The sequence below is a fragment of the Osmerus eperlanus genome, chromosome 27 (assembly GCF_963692335.1).
Source record: "Osmerus eperlanus chromosome 27, fOsmEpe2.1, whole genome shotgun sequence".
Lineage (NCBI taxonomy): Eukaryota > Metazoa > Chordata > Actinopteri > Osmeriformes > Osmeridae > Osmerus > Osmerus eperlanus.
Genome location: NC_085044.1, coordinates 1,113,670 through 1,136,136, shown reverse-complemented (window position 1 = coordinate 1,136,136; position 22,467 = coordinate 1,113,670).

Below are 22,467 nucleotides of genomic sequence, written 5' to 3'. Positions count from 1 at the left end.
TTGATCGGACCCCCTGTTCTGTTCTGTCCACTGTACTTCTCTTAGAGCCAGACATTGCCTTTAAAACCAATTTACAAATGAAGTACGATGTAATACTAGAACATTTCTGGCAACAACAACAAAAATTTTTTAAAAACATTCAGAACGCCAGTTAAGTGATGTTATGGACCGCAGATTTAACTGTAAATTACCATTTGCTCCTATTAGTTTAAGAAAGTGTTACTTGAGTTCCACAGAATTGATCTAAAACTGGAGTCTCCCTCTTGTATCATGGGTACACTGCAGCAGTCTTCTCTCAGGGTCACATGACACTCATTCTGAATCTCTCGTCCAAGGCTTTCTGTACAGCTTTGCAGTGGACGCATATCATGAATAAAAATGGATCGTTTTCTGTTTTAAGGAGGAATACTCTTCCTTTTCCCGGAAGCTCCACTCAAGAGAGAATGGCCTTGTCAGTTTACTGCATAAAATATGGAATTTGTAATGCCAAACTTGACAGCAGGCACTGTATTTCCAGTTAGAATCAGCTTTGTTGAGTTTCTGGCTGGTTGGTCATTCCTCTCTGGTATAAGTGATTTTCTGACAAGGCTTATTTGATCACTGGAGAGAGACTAGCCTCTGCTGGACCAGCTCAAAGGTCAAGCTCTGTCGATGTGGTGTGTCAAGGTTGGCTTTACAGCCTTGATTCTGTTTCAAGATTGTTTCATGAAAAGTTAAAAGTGCGAGGAGTGGACTGTGTGGGCCCAATTTCAGAGGTTCCAGGTGCCATGTTGAATTAAATCAAATCAAATCATTTATTTGTATAGCCCTTTTTACACGCAAGCATGTCACAGAGGGCTTCACATACGCCCATAGAACTGCCCCTCAACCAACCTAAACCCTCAAGGAAGACAAGGAAAAACTCCCAGAAAAACTCCCAAGAGGAGAAAAAATGGAAGAAACCTTGGGAGGAGCAATTCAGAGAGGGATCCCCTCCTCCAGAGATGGTTGGTGAGAGAGAGGAGCAGAACACAGGCTAAACATAGTCATACAGTGTCAATGGGTTTTGAAAAGCCAAAAACCATTGTTCAACTTTATAGATGTAGACAGAGAAGAGATCTGTCTAGATTAGAGAAGAAATATCATCTTTATCTGTTCTGCCTTCACGTCTTTCCTTTGAGGAATCTTGATCTGCTATTGCATCGTGACATTCAACTCTGACTCTCATTCAGTACAGATCTATGCCTGCTGTGGGCTGCATCCTAATCCTCTCTTCCCAGCGGCATCCATTTTGGCTCAAGACACAGCATGGCTTATTCCATTACACATCATCAGCAGTGAATAATCGACCAAACGTATTTGCAATGCAGAAGTCAATGTTGCACCCCACATCGACAACACACAACACCATCGATTGTTGGGAATGGGCTCTGCTTCAAACTGCATATAGATTATACTTGGCATTCATCGATAAGCAGAAAGGATTGTGATGCTTTCCACACAGTACTGGAAGTGTGGGCTGTCAGGAAGTTTGGTGGGAGATGTTTATGGCAGTAGGCTAGGTTTGGTGTGTTTTTTATTATCTTATCATAGTTGGAGAGCATTTTTAATTCTGATTAAACTGACCTAAGTAGCACGGGGCTAATTGGTTTGCTGAAACGAATACATGTTTTTATTAATGTCTGTACTGTGTGCTCAAAGGTTTATTATAAAAGGGAAGACCGTTTCTTGATTGACACCCCAGTTATGATGTTGATTTAACTTGCCTCAAATTCTACATGTGAACTCATAATCCTTGTAATCCTATTTTCTTTCAATTACTTGAACATTGATAGCATGTGGGGATTATGACTAACACAGCTGATTCTGAAAATTGTGTTTTATTGTAAATAAGAAAGTGGACATAGCTGTTATATTTAAGATGTGCCCATTATTTTCCTTTTTAGTGTCTACGTTAATATAAAATCTACACAGTGTTTCCAGTGTGATGCATGTACCTAGTTCGGCAAACAAAATAAACGTAATGGTCGGTTACAAACAAGACTTAATGACTGAATTAATTGTCATAATTCCATCACCACAGCATGACCAATAGCAGTCACAGCGTTGTATTAATGAACCTAATACGGCTGTGTGATTTGTTTTATTGATCCCCTTCCCACAAACTCTCGACAGTGACGTACAATGAAAATAAATAGTTAAAGATACTCAATGGTGCTTTGAGTTCAAGTGCAAACTTTTATATTGTGAAGTTCTCTGCCTTCCTCTCAAGGTTAATAGACCTGAAATCACATAATGCACTGGGCGGTTGGAACTCATTCAGCTCAAAGTGCCATAGCGTTAGGTGAAGTGGTTGTGAGGGAAAAGGTAGAGAAATTTCGCCAACAGTAAATCTTATGTAGTCCTTTCTAGTTGTTTTATAATCACACAATGTTTCATGGTAGAACACTTGCTATTCCACATTTAGAAACAGTCTGGCAATTCAATTATTTGATCGACCTTTCTGTTTATCAAGCATCTTCGATCTATAAACTCATTAATGGATTTAGAAAATGTCCTTTATAGAGTTTCACGGGACCAACAAAGGCCACCGATGTAATACCACATCAAAATGCTCATCCTTATTCTGTATTTTGGACTTCAACTAAACAATTAGTTTTCTTTCAGAAGTTGTTGCTTTGTAATCTTCCTGTTGAGGCATAATGAATACCTTCCCAGTCTGCCTCCAGAGCATCACACGTTTAATTATCCTGCTAGACTGAGGAAGTGATTACTTGTGAGGTAGTGGCAAGGTTGTGATAGAAAACACTATCTCATGTTAGGAGTGATTGACTTGTCAATCGGTCTTTGTTACTTATACAGTATTTTCACAGATAAACTTAATTAAATGTATACTGTATCTAGAGCTGTATACTTGACAACTTCATATGGTAGGACATATAAAATTGTGTAAGGTTCAAAATTGACTGTCTGTTGACTCTCCACACACTTTAAATCATATAAAAGTGTCTAATCACAGGACGTAAATATATAAGATTTCCTGGAGACTCCTGGAGACTGTTTTGTGGGAAACTGGGAAAAGTATATTTGATGAAATCATGTCCGTGATGGAGTTGACCTAGCTATACCACGCAGATGGATCTTTCCCTACCTTCCAGTCTGATTTATATGTATGAATCTGTCTGATGTTTGCATTACTGGCCTAACTAAATACTGGAAGAATATGCAGTCATTCTCATACTTTAAATACACATCAAATATATTGGTATAACCGAAATAGTTATTTTAGTTTGACAATGTTGTGGTCAATTGTACCTCGGACCATAAAGGTTACAGAGAAATCGAATCAATTTTTATCTACATTCATTTAAATGTGGTTACTTGAGTCAACTACTGGTCTTTTAAAAAGTTGAACTTCTCAACTGAACAGGAAGAGACCGTGAGACTTCAGACATCTTTCTGGGTTTTAGGTCCTTCTGGATTTTAGATTTTATTAGTCCAGATCCATCTGGATGTGCTTTTCGCAAAAACAAACAACATGCAGACTGATTCTCAGAAAACTCACCGATAAACCACAGTGGATACAAAGTGGTTCTGACTGAGGGAACGTGTAAGATCCTGGCTCTGCCATGTTTCTGGCATTTTAAAAACATAAAGATTCAGAGAGATCGATTGCATCGAAAGTTGTTTTTAGCATTGCCGTTGGCTCACGAACAAGACAAATTTCTGTTTGTCTCTTTCTATTGTTTCACACAGCAAACAGTTATTCTTTCAGGAAGTGCATTTTGTGTGCTTTTGACTAATGGTAATTCATTTCCTATGAAGAGAAACACTTCCTGTCAACATCCAATCTCTCATAATTTACACCGTGGAAGTTTGAAAATCAGGCTTTCCTAGTGTTTCAACAGAACATAATTCTCAATTCAAGTTGACTTTAAATAGATTTCCACCCCCAGTTTCGATTCCAAATCCGTAAACAACCTGCTAAACCTGTCTGGCTCTTGAAGGGTTTGGTCGGGTATTTTAGTGTCTGGTTTCTCCTCTTGTAAAGCTTATTTTCTCCATTTGTCTTTATCCTGGACCTTTGCACCTCAGCAATCCTCATTATGTCCCAGCCAGGGTCCACAAAGTGCTGATGATGGTTGCCACTGTTTCGTGTGTGTGTGTGTGTGTGTGTGTGTGCGTGCGTGGGGTGGAATCAAATTTCAAGACTTGATCGTGTATACTGACTGCAAAAGTACACACTTTAAAAATACTTCAGAGTTGAAGTACTTTTTCACTCAAGTTTAGATGTAGTATTAGATGTGGGCTCTACTCAAAAAGCAGAATTACCCCCCCCACTATTTGTGAATGCACTGCAGCTCTGAAAACTCCAGCAGGTGATTGCTGCATTCTTTTTACACTGCGGGGGAAAGTGTCTGGCAGAGTGGGCACAAGAGTTTATTGTAATGTCATGCGGTTTACATGCTTGACGACGGCAGCTGGCCTTTACTAACCCTTTCCAGGGATAATCGAAGAATCCGACCAAATTTACCCCAGTTCAGACAGGAACCTGGTTCACCACTCTACCTTTGAGACATCCACTATTCAGCTGTTGTGTAGTTTCTGTGAAAAAGCCCTCGATCGATATCCTCCACCTCTCTAAATTCTCCCTCATTAACTAATGAGAGAAGGGCAGGGGAACACCTTATGTTTAAATGTGAAGTTGGGTGAATTTAGACAGAATAATATTCCTGAGTGTGTAGCAGTGTGTGAGTGTTCATGTTGCCCACATGACATTTTTTGGCCCTTTTGGTGTAATTCAGACAGACACCTCAAACTTAGTGGCACATAATGACAGTCAGGCAAAATTACCAACTGCAATCTAATTCGTCTTCTAAATCTATGGAGGGTTAATTGCGGGGCCTGTTCAAATTGAATGAGCATTTTAACCTACGACCCACCTCATAATTCAAGGAAATCCACTCCGCCCGGACACAGAGAGTGACTTCCGATCGATACCATGTGCACCTGCTTCGCATCTTCAGATAGCAGGCAAAAAAGAGGTTATTACTAAACAACTCTTATTTTTTGTTTAGTAAAGTACAAACTTGTCATAACAGATTCACATGTTGCATCCAAAGAATAAGAAATAGAGCAATTTCCTGACTGCACACTGTATGGTGTAATTGTAAGGTGTCCATTGTATATGTTGACATGAATGCAATAGCTAAATCAGGATGCCGGCTTGACATCGAACAACACATCCAGTTTATGTGTTGGTTGTAACACAAATGTGTCTTAAAATATGAAGGTGAAGGTGTCAATTTATGGATTAGAAATCCAATAGAGGAGTAGTAAATTGTGCTGTGTACCAATTCCCACAGACTCTGCTCACGTCGTTCAGCGTTAGACACAAACGTGTCTTAAATTATGACACTTCCACAGTGAATAGCATGAAATGCAAAAAATTCACAGGGGGGATGCTATAAAATAACCTGCTGAAACTTCTCATTGCCAATTTAAATTTGTGCCTGAAAGACTAAGCATAGACAGCAAATCCCGAACCAAAATAAAGGGCCGTTTTAGCATGATCTCTGTTTCTATTAATTCCTTGAATTAGACTCTGGAATCGCCGGGACTGTGTGTGAACCATGTAAGGCCTCATTTTAATAACACATTTCCATTTTAAGGCCAGAGAGGGACGTTGGTCACACTGCCTGGATCATTTCAAGCAAGGTTAAAGGGATTACAATGACAGACTTTTCACATTGGACCGGCATGCAGGCTTCTTGCAGAAAATCCCGGAAAACCGTCAGACGCAATTTTGTGGCCGAGCATCAGTCCTGTTTTACATACGCATGCCTTGGAGAAACAACTTAATTTACTTTCACACAATAGAGAAAAACGTTAGGCCACCAAAATAGCTGACGTCACACCCACATGGTTTCGTTTTCTTCTGTCAACTGTGTGAAAAGCGAAAGTTCACACGAGAGTTCAGCCCAACAAATCAAGGCGATTAGCTTTTCCCGCAAATAAAGAGACCTTCGTCTGAAACCTGACCTGCGGTAGACCTTGACCTCCTGACCCGCGTAACCGTGGTAACGTTATACGAGAAGGTTGCTGTTGGACAGTGGGGAGGGTGTGTTAATACCATTGCTACTGCTCACTAAGTTGTATTGCTCAGGAACTTGCCATGACCCCTTTTGGTTCAATAAACCTGTCAAAATAATAAGTGGAACATGAATTCTTCTGAAATGCTTTTGCCTTCCATTTGTCTTCCAGTCTCTGACTGTCTGTCTGTTTGTCTACACACACATATACACAGCTATGTATCACTGTTGACCAAAGGTTAAAGCTATACATATTTCCCTATTATGAGAAGGTCGGAACTACAGCCGAGAACCCTGTTTCTAGAGAGAAAAGAAATGGATTACTATCATCTTAATTCCCATTATCTCCAAACCTTCTGACTGCCAGGATAATCATCAGGCTGTGACTGTTGTTCAGCAGAGCCGTTTGCTGTGCGACGACATAGAGGACACACCAGCGTGGTGATGTGTAGATGGTACATTCCCAGAACCCGATTGTGTTCCAACCAGCATGCTCAAATTAAAAGTTATTTAATTTAACACAAATTGTCCAAGACATACTTCTAATTCTTAATTGGTTCAGCGCCTGTTTATCATCCCATTGTTAGTCAGATATTTAATTTCAGAGATTTATATGCCTCCAGCTGATTTTTGTAATTGCTTGTCTTGGATACTGCTGTAGGTTTTCTTACTGTTTTGTTATTTCACAAGGCCCAGAGACTACCAGATGACCTACAAGATTCACTTGCAGTTCGATATTAATAGAGAAGGGGTATGAACAAGTAAGCAAATATCTGGGGCACATCAAAGAACTATTTATCTATTTATCCATTTTAATCTGCCTATCCCAGATGAGTTGGAATGCTTGTTGCTTCACACAAACCAAAACAGAACGCCAAGGCAAATTCCCCAATCAACCATCCCCTTTCTAACTCTCCTCCTGAAGAACCTTTATTGGAAAAAAATACCATCTGACACAAACTGCTAGTCTAAATCAATGCAGAAATACCATGGCTACTTATATTGGAATATATTAAATTATATATAATATGAATATATTCAAAATGTTCAGCATGCACAGTACTATGGTCCATTTCATTTTGATTGACCAATTTTGCCTGAGCCAAGTCGGGTTGCAGTTTCATCAAGGTGTCCAAGCCCCCACAGCACAGGATATGAGCCACATGTCATATCCTGTTCTCAATCAGGTCTTCCTTCTCTTTCTTACTAACGGTCAAGATTTGTAGCGGAATCTATAATAATCGCAAGGGAGGGGAACTCATCTAAGTCAAAGCATCAGTCAAGGATTGATTGGATGAGAACAATTCCTGTAACTATTAAAAGATTATATTACAGCATGCTGTAATATGTTGTGATAGCATGCAGTATAGATGTAGGTATCACATTAAACATACACACACTCAGTCATTTCGATTGTATATGGTTAAGCCATTTTCCAAAACATATATAAAATGTAAAACGTTTTTTTGTTATGTTTTGTTCCTGGGACCCTCAGAGTGGAAATTAGACTATCTTGGTAGATGTGAAGCATTAAGAAGGTCTGGCGCTAGCCAGGCGGCGTTAGACAACACCATGGCCCAGACGTGGTACTCTCTGCTCAGATGACGTCAAGGCTGTGGCATTCCATTTATCCTCCCCTGCCTCAGGGGAGAATAACTAGCATGGTACGGTGTGTGACTCACAATATGAAATCTTCCGATATCCACTCAGCACAAGGCCTTACATCAGACACGTAAGCGTTACATTAGCAGTCCCAGAGGAACAGGCGTACGGGTTCCTGTCAGGCTGGCTGGCGTGTCGTCCACGACAGGGTTAAAAGGAGGGCTCGCAGGGCACAGGCTGTGGGGAGAAACAACACGATAGTGACGTCCTCAGGAGGAGACAGTGGACACTTGGGGTCTGGGCTCTAGGTTATTGATTTACTATTAACATGCTTCTCTAAGAGCCTGGCACCAGACACTGGTGTATAGCTGTGAAAAACCGGAGCTGAAAGAATACGTGATTGAGCGTGGAAGAATGATACAAAATTCATTGTGTTTGATACTTTTATCCAAAGCGATATTCAAGGGGGAATTTGAACCTGTGACCTCTTGGATCTGCAGTCCAAGGCTCTATCGCTGTCTGACTCAACAGACAGCGTTCAAATTGTACAACTCCTTCCTGGAAAAGAATTCAAGCATTAGAAGACAACCATAGTGATAATAAACTTCTGACATTTTATCACAATAGTTTTTTACAAGCACTGGATGTCATTGAAGATCCATTTTCTCAGAGCACCACTACGTAAACCCTCCAAGGCTGCTGAGCTGAAAACCAACGTTGATAATACTGTAGTTTCGGCCGTGATACCCCGGCCTCAGTCTCAAACCAGATGGATCCCTGACACACAACACTTCCTTCACGTCCCTGAGATTTATATCAGCTCTGGGTTCCTCGTCCACTCTGTGAAATGAATACTCAAGTTATTGGGGGCTGTAATAAATTGCTCAGGCTGAGATGCAGGACTGGGCTGATGTGTGTAATGGTTTACAGATGTAAAATGTCTATCTTTCAGAGCCTTAAAATTGATTTGGAAGAGAAAGAAAGTTATATGTGCTTTTTTGAACCAGCTAATCCAAAACGTTCTGCTTGTATAAATGAATTGGTGCATTTCTCACCTACTTATGCATTAACCCCTGTAGGTAATTATAAACTTCACTTTTCAAAGTAATACAATTAGAACATTCAAACATGTATTTAAATGTAACTGTTACCCTTGCTTTTAATTAATTTGAACAAAAACAGCAAAAGGGATAAATATTGGACCACACGGATGGTTTAATTAGCATATTCGAATGATTAATTTTCATTTACTTTAAGTTCAGTTCATATGTTACTGTGTTTCCAAAGTGAGAATTGGTAAAGACGGTTGCAATGCTTTCTCTTTTGACTTTGAATTACCCTGATTAGGTAATAGAAAAAAGGAATAAAGTTCCTTTGCCAGGCTCCAAATCCATAATTGAAAATGACTCTCGATTATCGGAGCAATTCTTTGGCTCTTAGATGGAATTTGACACCAATTTAAAAACCTTCCCTGTAATAGCAGACTTATTCTGTGGCCATTTCCACAGTATGTATGAACCAGCGATTTAGAGCTATCCTGTATTGAAGCCATTTTTCCTCTAAAGATGGTGGGTACTCTGTAATTTGACCATGAACATTCTGCTTCAGTTTCACTTCTTGTTCGTAGAAAGCTTTGGGAGGTCCCTGGCACATTTGAAAGGAGGAAAATGCTCAATATTTGGCCCAAGGGAATTTGGGGAGCTGTTTTGCGAGAGACTTGTGTCTGTCGGGTCCCTAAAGGAAAGGGATAGCGAGCGGTAGCTAGTCATGTGAAGACGGAGCACCAGGAGGAACGATTAGGGGAAATTTACAGCAACAGTCGGGGAGACCGTCAATCAGCAAAGCTAGCAGGTGGCCAGGATTGTGCAACCGGAAGATATTTACCAATGCAAATCCAGCAATCTACCAAAGCAGAATGCATTTCCATTTTCTTAAGTTCTCACTCCCAACGTTTGCTGTAAACACTCTGAAGAGACTCTTCTGTCTAATTATCATTCCAGGTACCAGCAGAAGTGTCAGTCCAGCACCTTTGCATTGATTTGGAGACGACCCGTATTTGATCTCTAATCTCAGTGAGGACCCTTTGTGAATGTTCCAGGTACCACAGGGGAAACAGGACAATAGTCTCTGACACATAACGATCCACTTCTAGATGTCTTTGGTCCTGCCTGCCTACGGATTCACAAACTACCAAACACTCACACCCCTCTCCATCTCTCCTGGCATCCCCTTCCTCCCATCCTCACCCCGCACCAATTCTACGACTCCCACAGTCTCTGCTTTCTCTGTCATCCCTCCCCCCCCCCCATCCAGCTATTTCCCTCCACCTCTCTTTCCTTGTCTACCCCTTCATTATCCCTCTCCGCCAGGCCCCCTTCCCATGCGACTCGCTTCCCTCCGCTCGTGCTCAGTGGCCGCCCCGTGTAATGGATTGAACCGCAGCCACTCTCCAGTCACCTCGCCTTAATCCTGGCTTCTCTCCAACCTCTCCAGGTGAACCTCTCCAGGCAGCGGCGACTCCTAACCACCCGCCGCGCCGGCACGGGTAGCACTTACCGTCTCCTCCCTGTCGTCAAGCCGACTGACACCGACACGCGTGACCTTGCTCGTCTTCATACATATATTTATGAATGTTGCTGACGCTCTAGTTGAGGCTTGTGTTCTCTCTGTGGATGTTGCAGACTTACCGTTCACACACATTACCTCCACTTCTGCCGAACCCACAAGAAAGAATGCATGATTTAGTTTGACAAACAAGTAGGAATAGTTCCACTATACACCAAAACACCAAGCATCCTAATGCTGCAGAATAGTATGACATTTGTCGCCGAAGCATGTACTGTACTTGTGGACATTTCTCATCATCGCACCACCCACCCACTTACTGATACATCTCACTACCCTGCCCTCTCTCTATCCCCTCTCTGTCTCTCTCGCGCTCTCTCTTTCTCTCTCTCTCTCTCTCTCTCTCGTTCTCTCTCTCACTGTGTTTGGCCAGGGGGCTGGCGTTGCCCCGTGTGACTAGCAGACGTGTCCCTGACGGCGGCCGGTGCTGTAAATATGGAGACAGACGCTGGCCTCTGGTCTCATAACCTCCCTGGACAGTCGAGAGAGAATTGAAAGGAAAAAGCATGAGTACACAAGGCCGAATGAAACGCTGTGATGCCGTCGGCCCCTCCGGAGGCTTTAGTGCTGAGCCAACTTTTCTTCCCTTCGTCTCTCTCCTGCAGCGTCTCTTATTGCTACAGCTGATAGGTTTTAAATTGATATGATATCTAACGCGTTCTGAAAAGGCTCAGTTGTGCTCGCTCCTGTTCTCTTGGGGGAAAGGGTGATGTAATATGGATTACAGTAAACAGTTTCCTTGATTGGTAAAAACAAGAAGGACAGAATTTTTTATTTTTTTCTCTTTTAGTTTTTCTTTTAACCCCAAATGTTGCCTGACAGAAAGCAGAAATATGGCGCTTGGGACATGCACTTGCATAATTTCAACTATACTTTGGATCGAGACTGAAAACAAGGAACTCGGATGGTGTTTATCACGTATCCAAGCAAAGCCTAATACATCTTCCAATTGTGGTCATATTTTGACGATGATGTCGATTATGTAGTTAAGATGAACTTCCAACCGATTACCATAGCTAAAATTCCTCTTTAATAGTTCCTCAGTCATCTCGAATGTCATCTCAGTCATCTTTAAATGCTTCATCACCCTCAGAATGCAGATTTACTCCTCTTGCATTAACAAACACACTCAAGACAAGGCCTGGATGAGACGGGCGTCAACAACTTAAAAAATGTTGTGACTCGCACGACTTCCATCGTGGTCGATCCAACTGCACCTCCCGGTGGAACACCACAGGAACCCGAGTCCAAGACGGAGACCAAAACTGTACTTAAGCGGCCATAGCTGTGTTTTTCCTAGTCCTGAACCGTTGACCATGAAATAAGACCTTTCGCACCGGAGGTCCTGATGGGGTGCTTATTTTCCCAATTAGAATGGAATGTCTGTCGGAAACTGCATAAACACACTGTCAACAACACATAAACAAATGCTGGAGGTAAAATGAACTGGAGGACAGGTCCACGAAGTGTCACTTGCGAACATTAACCCGTTAAGGAGTAGCGTCACACATATGTGATTCTGAACATTCCAACCGACTATTTTCCGATAGACAAAAACTATATGACAAACGCTATAGTATGGCTTCAAAATTTACAATTAGGAGGCTAACAAGTAACACTAGCGGGTAGTAGCATTGCTACGAGTATTATGCTAGGTTGCTAGGTAACGGAAGCTAACTAAAACTAGCTAGCTTCCGTTTTGGAAAAATAACACTCCTTAAAAGGTTTTAATAAAGGAAGAGTTTGTGCAGTCATGCAGAAGATAACGAGGGCCTCTGGCTGTGTGATAAACGTCATACCAGCTACTGCTTATGCTCAACCTGCGGACGTGCCCAAGGTTGAAATCATAGACTCGCGTTATTAAAATGGAAGAATGTGCCGTATTTTAGTCGGTTGAATCCCGTCACTTCATCTTGTCAACACGAATGACTAAACGGGAACAGAAGGGGATGTTTCCAGAATACCTCACTGCATGTGGACATTCAAACAAGTAGACCTGAGCTTAGAATCATGTTTTCAATCATGCTTCAGCTTTTAAAACCCAAACAGAATATAGTGTCTGATCCCAACTGGGCTCCACTTCGGACAGGGGCAGAGAGGCCGAGCTTTTGGAGCTGTCGCAGATATTTCTGTCCCCGAGGGCGCGGTGCATATGGCGCTCCTCGTTCACAGTGTCACGGTGAACCCGGTCCTCTCTTTGATATGCCTGGCTCACGGCAATCTCAGCTGAGCCATATTCTCCAAAACTGAGTTCAGTCCTGGCCAGGACCCATCTGTGAGTCCACAGGCAGTCAGCTACACACACAGCTTCAGTTCACCTTTGATGCATTTTATTAGAAGGAAGAAGGTACATCTAGGAGCCTCATACAAGCCACGCTCGTATGAGGCTGTGATGTCGTCCTTTTAGGCGTTTCAGAGTGACGGATGTGGTTATTTTCTGCTTCTTTAACTTGTCAGTGTCTGACGGTGTGTTTTTCTTAGGCCACTGTGTGGATGCTAGAGGACTGTCATGCATGCCAAAGCCTATGATAAAAATAACAAATAAAAAAACAAGAAAATTAGATAGAGGAGCCTGGATCTCATCGAAGGACAACCTATCATAACAATGTACTAATTCATGGCATCAGTCCCCCTCTCATGAAATATTAGGGTAGGTATTTGTTATTTATGTGACAGCTTGGTGACTATATTTTATGCAAATCAAATAACACTGTTATTTAAAAAGATGCTCACTAAAAACACAATGTTATCAAATGCTGTTCTGCAGTAGAAAACGTCAATCATTGTCAAATGCGACTCTTTGACCTTGTTTGTAAAATAGGTTGTGCACATAAGATTATGTTTGATGTTTTAATGATGATAGACAAGCTTTCTTTACATAATGCAGAACTGGGTGACCGCACTCACAGTACCTGGTGAGAACAAATCAGGTGAATTCTATGATAGAAGATGATGGCAATCCTGCTTTCTCTTGCCCCCGGCTTACCCAGCATGTATAGAAAGATTAAGTGCACCTCTACTGCCAGAAATAAGACGGGCTTTCTCTCAGTATGAAGAGAGAAAGCAATTCTCTGGCCTGATCCATCATAACCTTGTTAGTCCGGGTCTAGAAGTTTACTTTGATTTGTTTTCCAGAGATGTAAAATATGAGGTGCCTAATGCAGATTGCTTGAAGGCACACATCTAGCGAGGATATATTAAGCAGGTCGGGCCATTCAGAGTATTTTCTGGGACAAATCAACCTCTTGATACAAAAAAATAAAAATCATAACACTTTTATTCCAATGTCACTTGAAGGGGATTTTTGGAAAAACGAAACAGATTTTGTTGTACAAAAATGTATTTTGGGCGTCAAAGCTTATCTTAAAATTAGAAAAGAAGCAGGCATGACTGGTATATTGATAAGTAGATTCCATTTTCCATTCGAAAGAACAAAAATGTTGCGTGAATTGATAATGATGTAGCGTCCGTCATTAGACGCCTGTGTGATCCCCTGATCAGCTCCAAGGTCAACTTCAGAATTACATCTTCAAATGTATTTCAACTCTTTGTACAGTTTTATCATAAAAGTGGTGCTTTTAGAACGGCATTGTAAAACGGCAGGAAAAAATCTGTTATAGAACCATTAAAGGATGTCCCAAGAGAAGCTAGATTGAGGAGAGTGAAATGTAATACGAAGCTTAAGTACTTGGGTATAGAATGAGTGGAGCCCAACAATCAAATGAACTGGATATTGAATAGTGAACAAGTCCATTAACTTTCTCTGAGAGTGTCTCTCTACCTACAAATAAAGTTTTTTCAAACTTTTCAGCAACGCATCTCTTGTGGCCTCAAGGTAAACCTGAGCTGAAAGATTTAGTGTCGTTACCTCCTGGAAATTTAGTTCCTATCCACCACCTTTTCACTGCACATCATTTTAAGTGAACATGCCAAAAGGTCTTTCCAGTTATTTACGGTCCAAGCTTTTACCCTCTATGGAAGTACTGAAAAAACTAAAAACATTAGGGTAGATAGTAGAGGATAATAAATTAATCCTTCGCGTGGATGTTCAGTAAAAGGGTAGGAGTTGGATCTTAAAGCACTTCCCTTTGCCGACAGTAAAACTAATGTAGCTAATACAGTTATCTGCGGTTGTTATCGAAGGGAAGAATAACCTAAATTAGGAGTGTGGTCATCTCTACACATGATATACACATCCACAAACGTATCGATCAAAACTCAAAGCCAAAACATTTTTGTAATTCTTTCAGGATAAGGTGTGGTAAAGTTTCAGACAAGACTTGTATAATATATCATTTTCTGGTCTATCTTGCTGTCATGGATAAACAGTATAATTTTCTCCTTCTGTAAGTGACATTTATGTGGATTTTTACTGTATTTCAAATCACTGCCTCTTCCTGACTTGAAAAAAAGATGATGTGTTCTTCTTGATTGCTGACAATAATTTTCAACACAAATAGTTATCAGTGTCATTTTGGATTGGAAACAAACAGTTTGTGTTTACACAACATAGCCATGAAACAGTTTGTTTTTGGCAGGCGCCACAAAATCCTTCTCCAAATGACCAAATCCTGTCTGATAAGCATTGCATAACCACTTGGTGTAAACTTACATCAGTTCAGTCTCTAACCTGCATATTTGACATGGAACGGTTTTATTTTTTTGACGACCATATCTTGTCAACGTTTGTGATGTATGATTAATTAAAGTGATCTAAGAGGAAAGGAACACTCCAGAGTGTTGAAAGCAGAAGGATGGAGAAATGTGGTGTCAATATGTCTGTTTTAATACCTGCATAACCAAAGGTTTTTAAAGGTCCTAATTCATGGAGAATTTTATCACGTCGAGCAACTCAGTCTTCACCTTTATACATTTACATTTACATTTAGTCATTTAGCAGACGCTCTTATCCAGAGCGACTTACAGTAAGTACAGGGACATTCCCCCGAGGCAAGTAGGGTGAAGTGCCTTGCCCAAGGACACAACGTCAGTTGGCATGACCGGGAATCGAACTGGCAACCTTCGGATTACTAGCCCGACTCCCTCACCGCTCAGCCACTTGACTCCCTTTATAGGTGGAGAATGCATCCTCCTTCCTTCTCACTTAAGGCTGTATTAGCAGGACTATATTAAAGAATAATAGAGTTGGACTGGGTCCAGATCTAAGCAAGGAAAATGTTTAAAGTTTGTTCCAACTGTCAGCAGAGTGGTAATTCCACAAAATATAACTGCAGTGCTCATTCCAGAGCTGCTTATTATGATGTATTGGATCACGTACAAAGATTAACAAAAGTACACTGAATGGTAACACTGTAACAATTAGCTTGATAAGTAGAAAAAAGTTTGCATTATTTTAAACTACCATTGTTCTAATATCAAGTAATATCCATTTAGACGAGTACCAAATACCAACTTGAGCACATTCTGTTCATGTTTTATGTTTTTACATATATATTTTGGGCATTTTTCATGTTTAAAGGACATATTTTAAGTGTGACAGGAAAGGCAGAGAGAAAGAGAGGGGAAGACATGCAGCAATGGGCTTGGGTTCAAATCCCACCTGGGGAAGACATGCAGCAATGGGCCCAGGTAGGATTTGAACCCAAGCCGCTGAGGTAAGGCCTCAGCCCACGTGTTTTATTATAATCATCTTCTCTCTCCATCCTGTTATGCTGTGGATACTGAACCCGCTAACGACTCTAAATGACTCCACTGTGATCTTGGCTCTTGGAGAAACAAATCAATTATCAAATTGATTTGCCTTGTGCACTTATTCAAATAAATATGCCAATGTCATATTAACTTGGACCACATCCCAACCCCCTGCAGTCTCCTTCAAGAGACAACCTTTCAACACCAATTAGATATGATGAGACAGAGTGCATTAATGAAAGAATTTGAACCAAAGACATAAACACTGGCTCAGAACTGTCATTTAGTCTGGAATTAATTCCCCAGTACTGAAGTCTATGCCGTTTTCTTGCCTTTGTTGAAAATTATGCTTTTTAATGTGGGTTGAAGTTCTTGTTACAGTAATTATATTGGAAATGAGCTATTTGGGTGACGCACTCCTATTTTGTATTTGTAGTCCTCTCATGCTTCTTAGTGGTCTTGGCCCATTTCAAAGCTTTACCTTAATCAATAAAGTCTGCAATCTTTAATCATCCTCCTGTGTGTGTTTGTATATTTCTGTGTGTGTGTTTTTACATATCTCAACATGTCACACGTCCACTCCTCTTACACACACACCTTTTTCACAACAGCAAAAAGAAAATAGCTATTTCGATTTCCATAATCCCCTTCCCCATACTGCAGCATTCTCAGACATTGCGAAAAAAAAAAAAAAAAAGTATATAAAAAAGTGACCTGCTTTCTCGAACAGGAAATTCATGCGACCTTGTTGGCTGCAACAGATGCACTGCAATCACTCAAAGTCAAAGATTCATTTCGAACTGCATTCACTTCAGATGTACTGAGGATACACTCCACAGATGATGGCTTGGTTCGTTGTTAATAACAGCTGTTGCTACTCTAAACTAATTGTATCATCTGCCAATCAGAGACAGAGACAGTCCACTCAAACTAAATTACAGGGTCACAATCAAGGATGATGATTGTGACTTTAACCCTTGTGCTGCCTTCGGGTCACATGACCCAAAGGTTCATAATGAACCATCATTGTGTTTACCCAATTTTACCCAATACAAAAACAAATAAAAATTATTTTCTTTTAACCTTTGCAATGTGGGGGGTCTGAGACAGCCCAACGGTTAAAAGAAAATGCTTCACTTTGTTTTTGTATGCGGTAAAGTTGTCGCAATACGGTGGGTCACAATGACTGATGGGTCAGAATGACCCGAAGATAACACAAGGGTTAAATCAATGGCAAATAATAAACAATACGACCACATAACACAGAGGGTTTATTTCGAGAAACGTGGTCTTTTTTTCAAAATACGATTAAGGTCATGGTTTCACCTTTTTCAAGAGCCGACAGCAAATTTGACAGTTTGCTCTTTTTCTGACAGATAAATGCATTTATTGAGCCATTTCAGGTGGTTGGGTCTGATATTTTCAGACGTTAGATAAAAATGTCCCTGGAAGGATAAGACACCTGATATCATGATATGAAAACGTATCTGCTAGCCCATAGACAGCTTAGGGGACACTGTCCACAAATGCATAATTCAAATAGTGAAGATGTCATATTTCTATTTTATGCTCTTTAGGGCTTCTGGAAAATAAGATGTAAATGTATGCCACTGCTTTCCTTTGATTTATGGTCAGGGAAAAATTGGACAACCAAGCATTATCCTTCATACGCTAAAGCAAAAGGCATCTATATTCTCTCTGCAGAGTGACTTTCCATCAGCCTGGCTGCTTGTACCGATGTGTTGAAAGGTTTTTCACAGGGCAGAGACTGTGTTGATGTCATCCTGGGCTATTTCCCTCTCGTCACTGTCTTGTCAATCCAAATACCGGTGGGATACATTCTCATGGCGGAAAGCAGGAGATGCCAAACGCTGTAATCAATGCGCGTTTTCAGAAAACATCTCCGTACAATGCTGGAATGTTTTCGGATTATTCCGAACCACACCTGTTATAAAAACTATATATCTGAAACCTTAATGAACATGGATGGCATATTATGGGGCACAGGAATATGATTAATCATTAATGAATTACTCCCCAAATGATAATGGCCTGCTGAAGTGTCATTAAATACTTTAATGTCGACTTTGGCCCGTTGCTGTCTACAGAATACCACACTGTGCCAAGGACGGGATGCTCTGAGACGCCTTTTAAAAAGGCAAGTTTCGAATGTCCATTGTTGGGACTAGGTTTTTCAGTGGGATTAACATTTTAGCACTAAATTAATTTATTCTGTGGTTTAGAGGACTTTTCTTTCATCATCAAAGGAACTACCTGGACCATGTTTAAAGCAGTAGCTTTGGAATACTCAGCTAATTTGCTAATTTTACTCGTTGAGTTTATAAAGCACACGGGAACACTACAGTATGATGAATGTTCAATATGTGGACATTTATCAGCTCTTTATTATTAGGGATGGAATTTGTGATGTAGTTGTACTGTAAGGCATTCAAAATAGCCATGTTTTTATTTCAAGGTCACATGTCTCTTGGGAAACTAAATGGCTTTATAAGATAGATGACTCCAATCTGGCCGAGATGTGAATTAGATCGCAAGGGCAGAAAAGGTACACAATCTAACCACTTGAATAAATAATTCCTGCTGTGTCGGGCTTAACTCTTCAATCTGAGAAAACAGAAATTTAACAGAAGGGGGAAAATCTGTAAGTATCCCGTGGAGAAAGACACCAGGAAACCAGATATCCCTTCATTTTGGAGTGCCGCCACGAAAAGTCGCTCGTTTGGTTTCCTCCGAGCAGCGTTGTCTCTGGGGACTCCCAGCCCCAGACATCTGGAGGAGGAGGATGAGGAGGAGGAGGGGGGGGGGGGGGGAGGAGGAGGAGGAGGAGGAGGAGGAGGAGGAAGGCAGGCATGTGTTTTGGAGGGAGGCCGCTGTGAATAAGTGTAACAGACTCCCGCATGGCCTCCCTGACAGGCCATTGACAAGTTGCAGCTGCTGGGCTAGACTGCCCCGTCGCTCTGGGGGCGAGGGGCTACTGTTGAGAGCGCGTGTGTGGAGTCAAGGGCTCTCACTTCCAGTACGTACTGGCCCGCCAAGATTCCACGCATTCCAAATCCTCCCTCTCTCTCTCTCTTCATTCTCTCTCTCCCTCTCTCTCTCTTCTTCCTCTCTTCATTCTCTCTCTCTCTCTCTCTCTCTCTCTCTCTCTCTCTCTCTCTCTCTCTCTCTCTTCATCCCCTCTCTCTCTCTCTTCATTCATAGCTTCTCAGAATCCGCTCCTCTCTTCAAGCTGACCCTTGAATGCTGTGTTTTGTTGAAGTGCTAGGAAAGTTTCTTCGGTCAAGTTTTTCTATTAGCATACCGCGTGCGAGCAAAGCGTTGTGCGTTTGTTTCGAATTGTCGGATGGTCGGGGGCGCGTGCTTTGTTGACGATCCATTATTTCAGCAGTTCAACTTTCATACGCAGCCAAGTAATGAGCCCCTTCATGCCTTCATACATATTGATGGATAATAATAGGGATTAAGCATGTTTTCTTCCCCCTCCTCCTCCTCACAGAGCTCAGAGGAGCACGCAGGGTGGTGCCTTCACTGTGTGAACTTCTGTTTCTCTCCGCGGAACTTGGAATTATATCCTACTCACAGCCACGTACTGTCTCACAAGTTCAAGTAGTGCAGGCCATCTGTCAGACTCCTCTCGCTTTAATTTCCTGCTTAGTAAAAGCAGGGCTCTGGAGAGTTCCTCGAACCAGCGGCCCAGAATTAATTTATGTATTATGCAAAATGGTCCTTCTCCCTCACTGCAGTGCAGCAGTGGAGCAGTTCCTGCATTTCAGGTCTGAGTTTTTGATTCATTCTTCTCCCCCGTCGTACCCTAGGCCCTCACCCCTCTCCACATCCCTGCTCCCCCATTCGGCAGCAGCCTGCATCCATCTTATTTGTGCAGGCGGTAATCACCGAAACCCTGGTTGTAAATCAAGTAGACTTTGGTGGAGGTGAAGTGGGCTACTTCACAGCTGATGATGAACAAACGCCACTCATCTCGGTTTGAGTTAGCTGATTATTGATTTGTTTTTGTTTTTCTAGATTCCTGAAGTATAGCACTACTGTACCGCTGGTACAGCGAGGTGGATAGCTTCAAGCTTTGGAGAAGAGAAAAACAGAGAGGCCTAATACAGAGTAGATTAAAGCAAAGTACAATTCTTATTTGTTCAATTTTATTTGTTCAACTTTTCAAAACGTTTTGGGAAAAAAAAAAAAAAAATCACCATTTTTTCACACACAGCATGACAAAATATATATTTAATTTTCAAAACTTTTTTCAGAAAATGAAAGTAGAGGAGAACTGAGAAGGTGCAGTTCCGGCACCTTCTAACAGCTTTGACATTCCATTATCTTTCATGTTAAAGGCAGGGTATCTGTCGAGAAGCACTTTTTGTCTAAATAAACTTCACATCTTGATAGCACAACCAATAGGCCTACATGTAACGGTTTGAAGGTCAAATTAAATCAATCTGACATCTGTGGGCGTCGCAGGACTGAAATAAACACAACAAATCCTTAAGACTGCTCCAAGACTAATGATTGGAGGGCTTACCTGTCTGTCCACCTACCAAATTGCGGGTACTCTGCCCCTGCACACAATGCGCGTTACTGTAGTTTTCAATCAGGCTAGGGAGAGGTAGCCTATTCTAAACAACCGAGCTACAGGCACAAGAATGGCGGAGAAACAGCAGGCAAAAAAGCCAGTTAAAGAATTCTCAGTTAAAAGACAAACGAGAAATCAGCAATTAGCAAGAAGCAAAAATATAGTCAATATTGTTTTTTCCAGAATTTTCCAGAATTGAGAAATTTGAAGGGTCTGCAACGCGACGCAATGGTAGCCGTATTGATCTTGGACAGGTAAGTTATGTTTTTATGTATTCTGGGAGGTATTTCTTTAACTATGTTGCAAACATAGCTATAACTTACCAATGCTAACACTAGCTACACTGTAAACTCTGTAGTCAGGAGGCGTGTTCATGTGTTTTGTGGGAGTGGCTTCGAAGGGAGGGGGTGGGATATTTAGGTTTGAATCGTGTCAAGCAGAAGCTAAAATAGGTAGGCTAGCTTCGCAAAACTTGCCTAACCTAGCTTTAAACATTGGGGTTTGTGTGACAACCCTCCTGGCAATCTTCAGTTTGTTGGGAGGGATACATTTTTTTTGCCATTGTGTATAAGGAAATGCCAGAAAGCCAGTATATGCATCAACTAAATCCTTTATGGTAGCCTAGGCTAAACTCATTCTTTTATAGGATGGTAAAGAAAATATAAGAATTTCCAGTACCAGGAATGAATCTACCATCGTGAAATTTACAGTAGAAATCACACACATACAGTAGCTATAGAGACAAACTGCCACTTTTCAGAACTTAATTGGCAGTATCGTGTCCAGACGGCTGCTCCTCAGAGAGTCCCGTGATCTCATCTGGAAGCAGTTGAGCGTGTGTCTGTGTCGTCACGGTGGAGACAGCGGGTGATGATTTATGTTCGCACTTGTGTGAGTCTCCCAGCTCTAGCCAAAGCAGTGACCAGCAGACTGGCTCTGGGCCCCAACGTGCGGTAAGAAAACGCTAACAAGAGCAGAACAGAGAGGTGGAATGTGAACAGAACTCAGACGCCATATTGCCTGGGTGAACACAGCAGGCTGTTCTGATCCTCCCTCGTCTTCACACCAGGTACAGAGTCTGCAGAATAGGGAGCTGGACCGTGAAGAGGGGTGGGGGTGGGTGGGGGGGGGGGGGGGGGGGGGGGGGAGAAACTCGATAGCAGGATGGAGGATGGGGAATGAAAGCAGGGGTGATGGGGTAGAGAAACAGGGGAAACAAGGGACTCCCCTACTCATGGTGTCTGTCAGATGCTTCTGATTTCACAGCCCAGTGAGCATGCTTCTCCCACTAACACAGAGAGGATCTGCTGTGAGGGAAGGCGATGAAGAATAGCAAGTCTGTCCATAATTCATTATAATTAACTCTGTTGTCAGACCTGGTTTACTTACCAGTACAGTGAAAGCTTATTATTCCCTTTTTAAACTTTTGGTTGTTGTTTCCCCCAGTAGAACAACAGTCCCTTCTCCAGCTCTTCATCAATTGTTTCTCATCTGAAAACCAGTTTGGTTTGACAGGTAATTATTATCTAAAACAGTTCATTTAGAGAGTGTGTTGAGATATACACTTGAAATGTGTTTTAAGGGAAACTCAGTCAGTGTTGCACCGTGGAGAGTCTTCACAGTTTCAAGGGAAGGGATTTTGTGTACGTGTTCACATCACACGTGGTGTATCAACCACACTCAGTCTGATCAAATGATGTGTACGGTTTATTCTTTGAAATCGTATGCTAACTCACAATTAAGTGGATTGGGTCACAATAGTGTAGACACTTAATAATAAATAAATAAACTTGTAAAGTAGCCAAAGTGTTGGACCACATTATTGCACGATAGTCATTTCAAGAACCAAGACCTGCTTTGTGGACAAAAGTGCAGCACGGCCCACTCAATACTCCCATCCTGTTGCGTTAC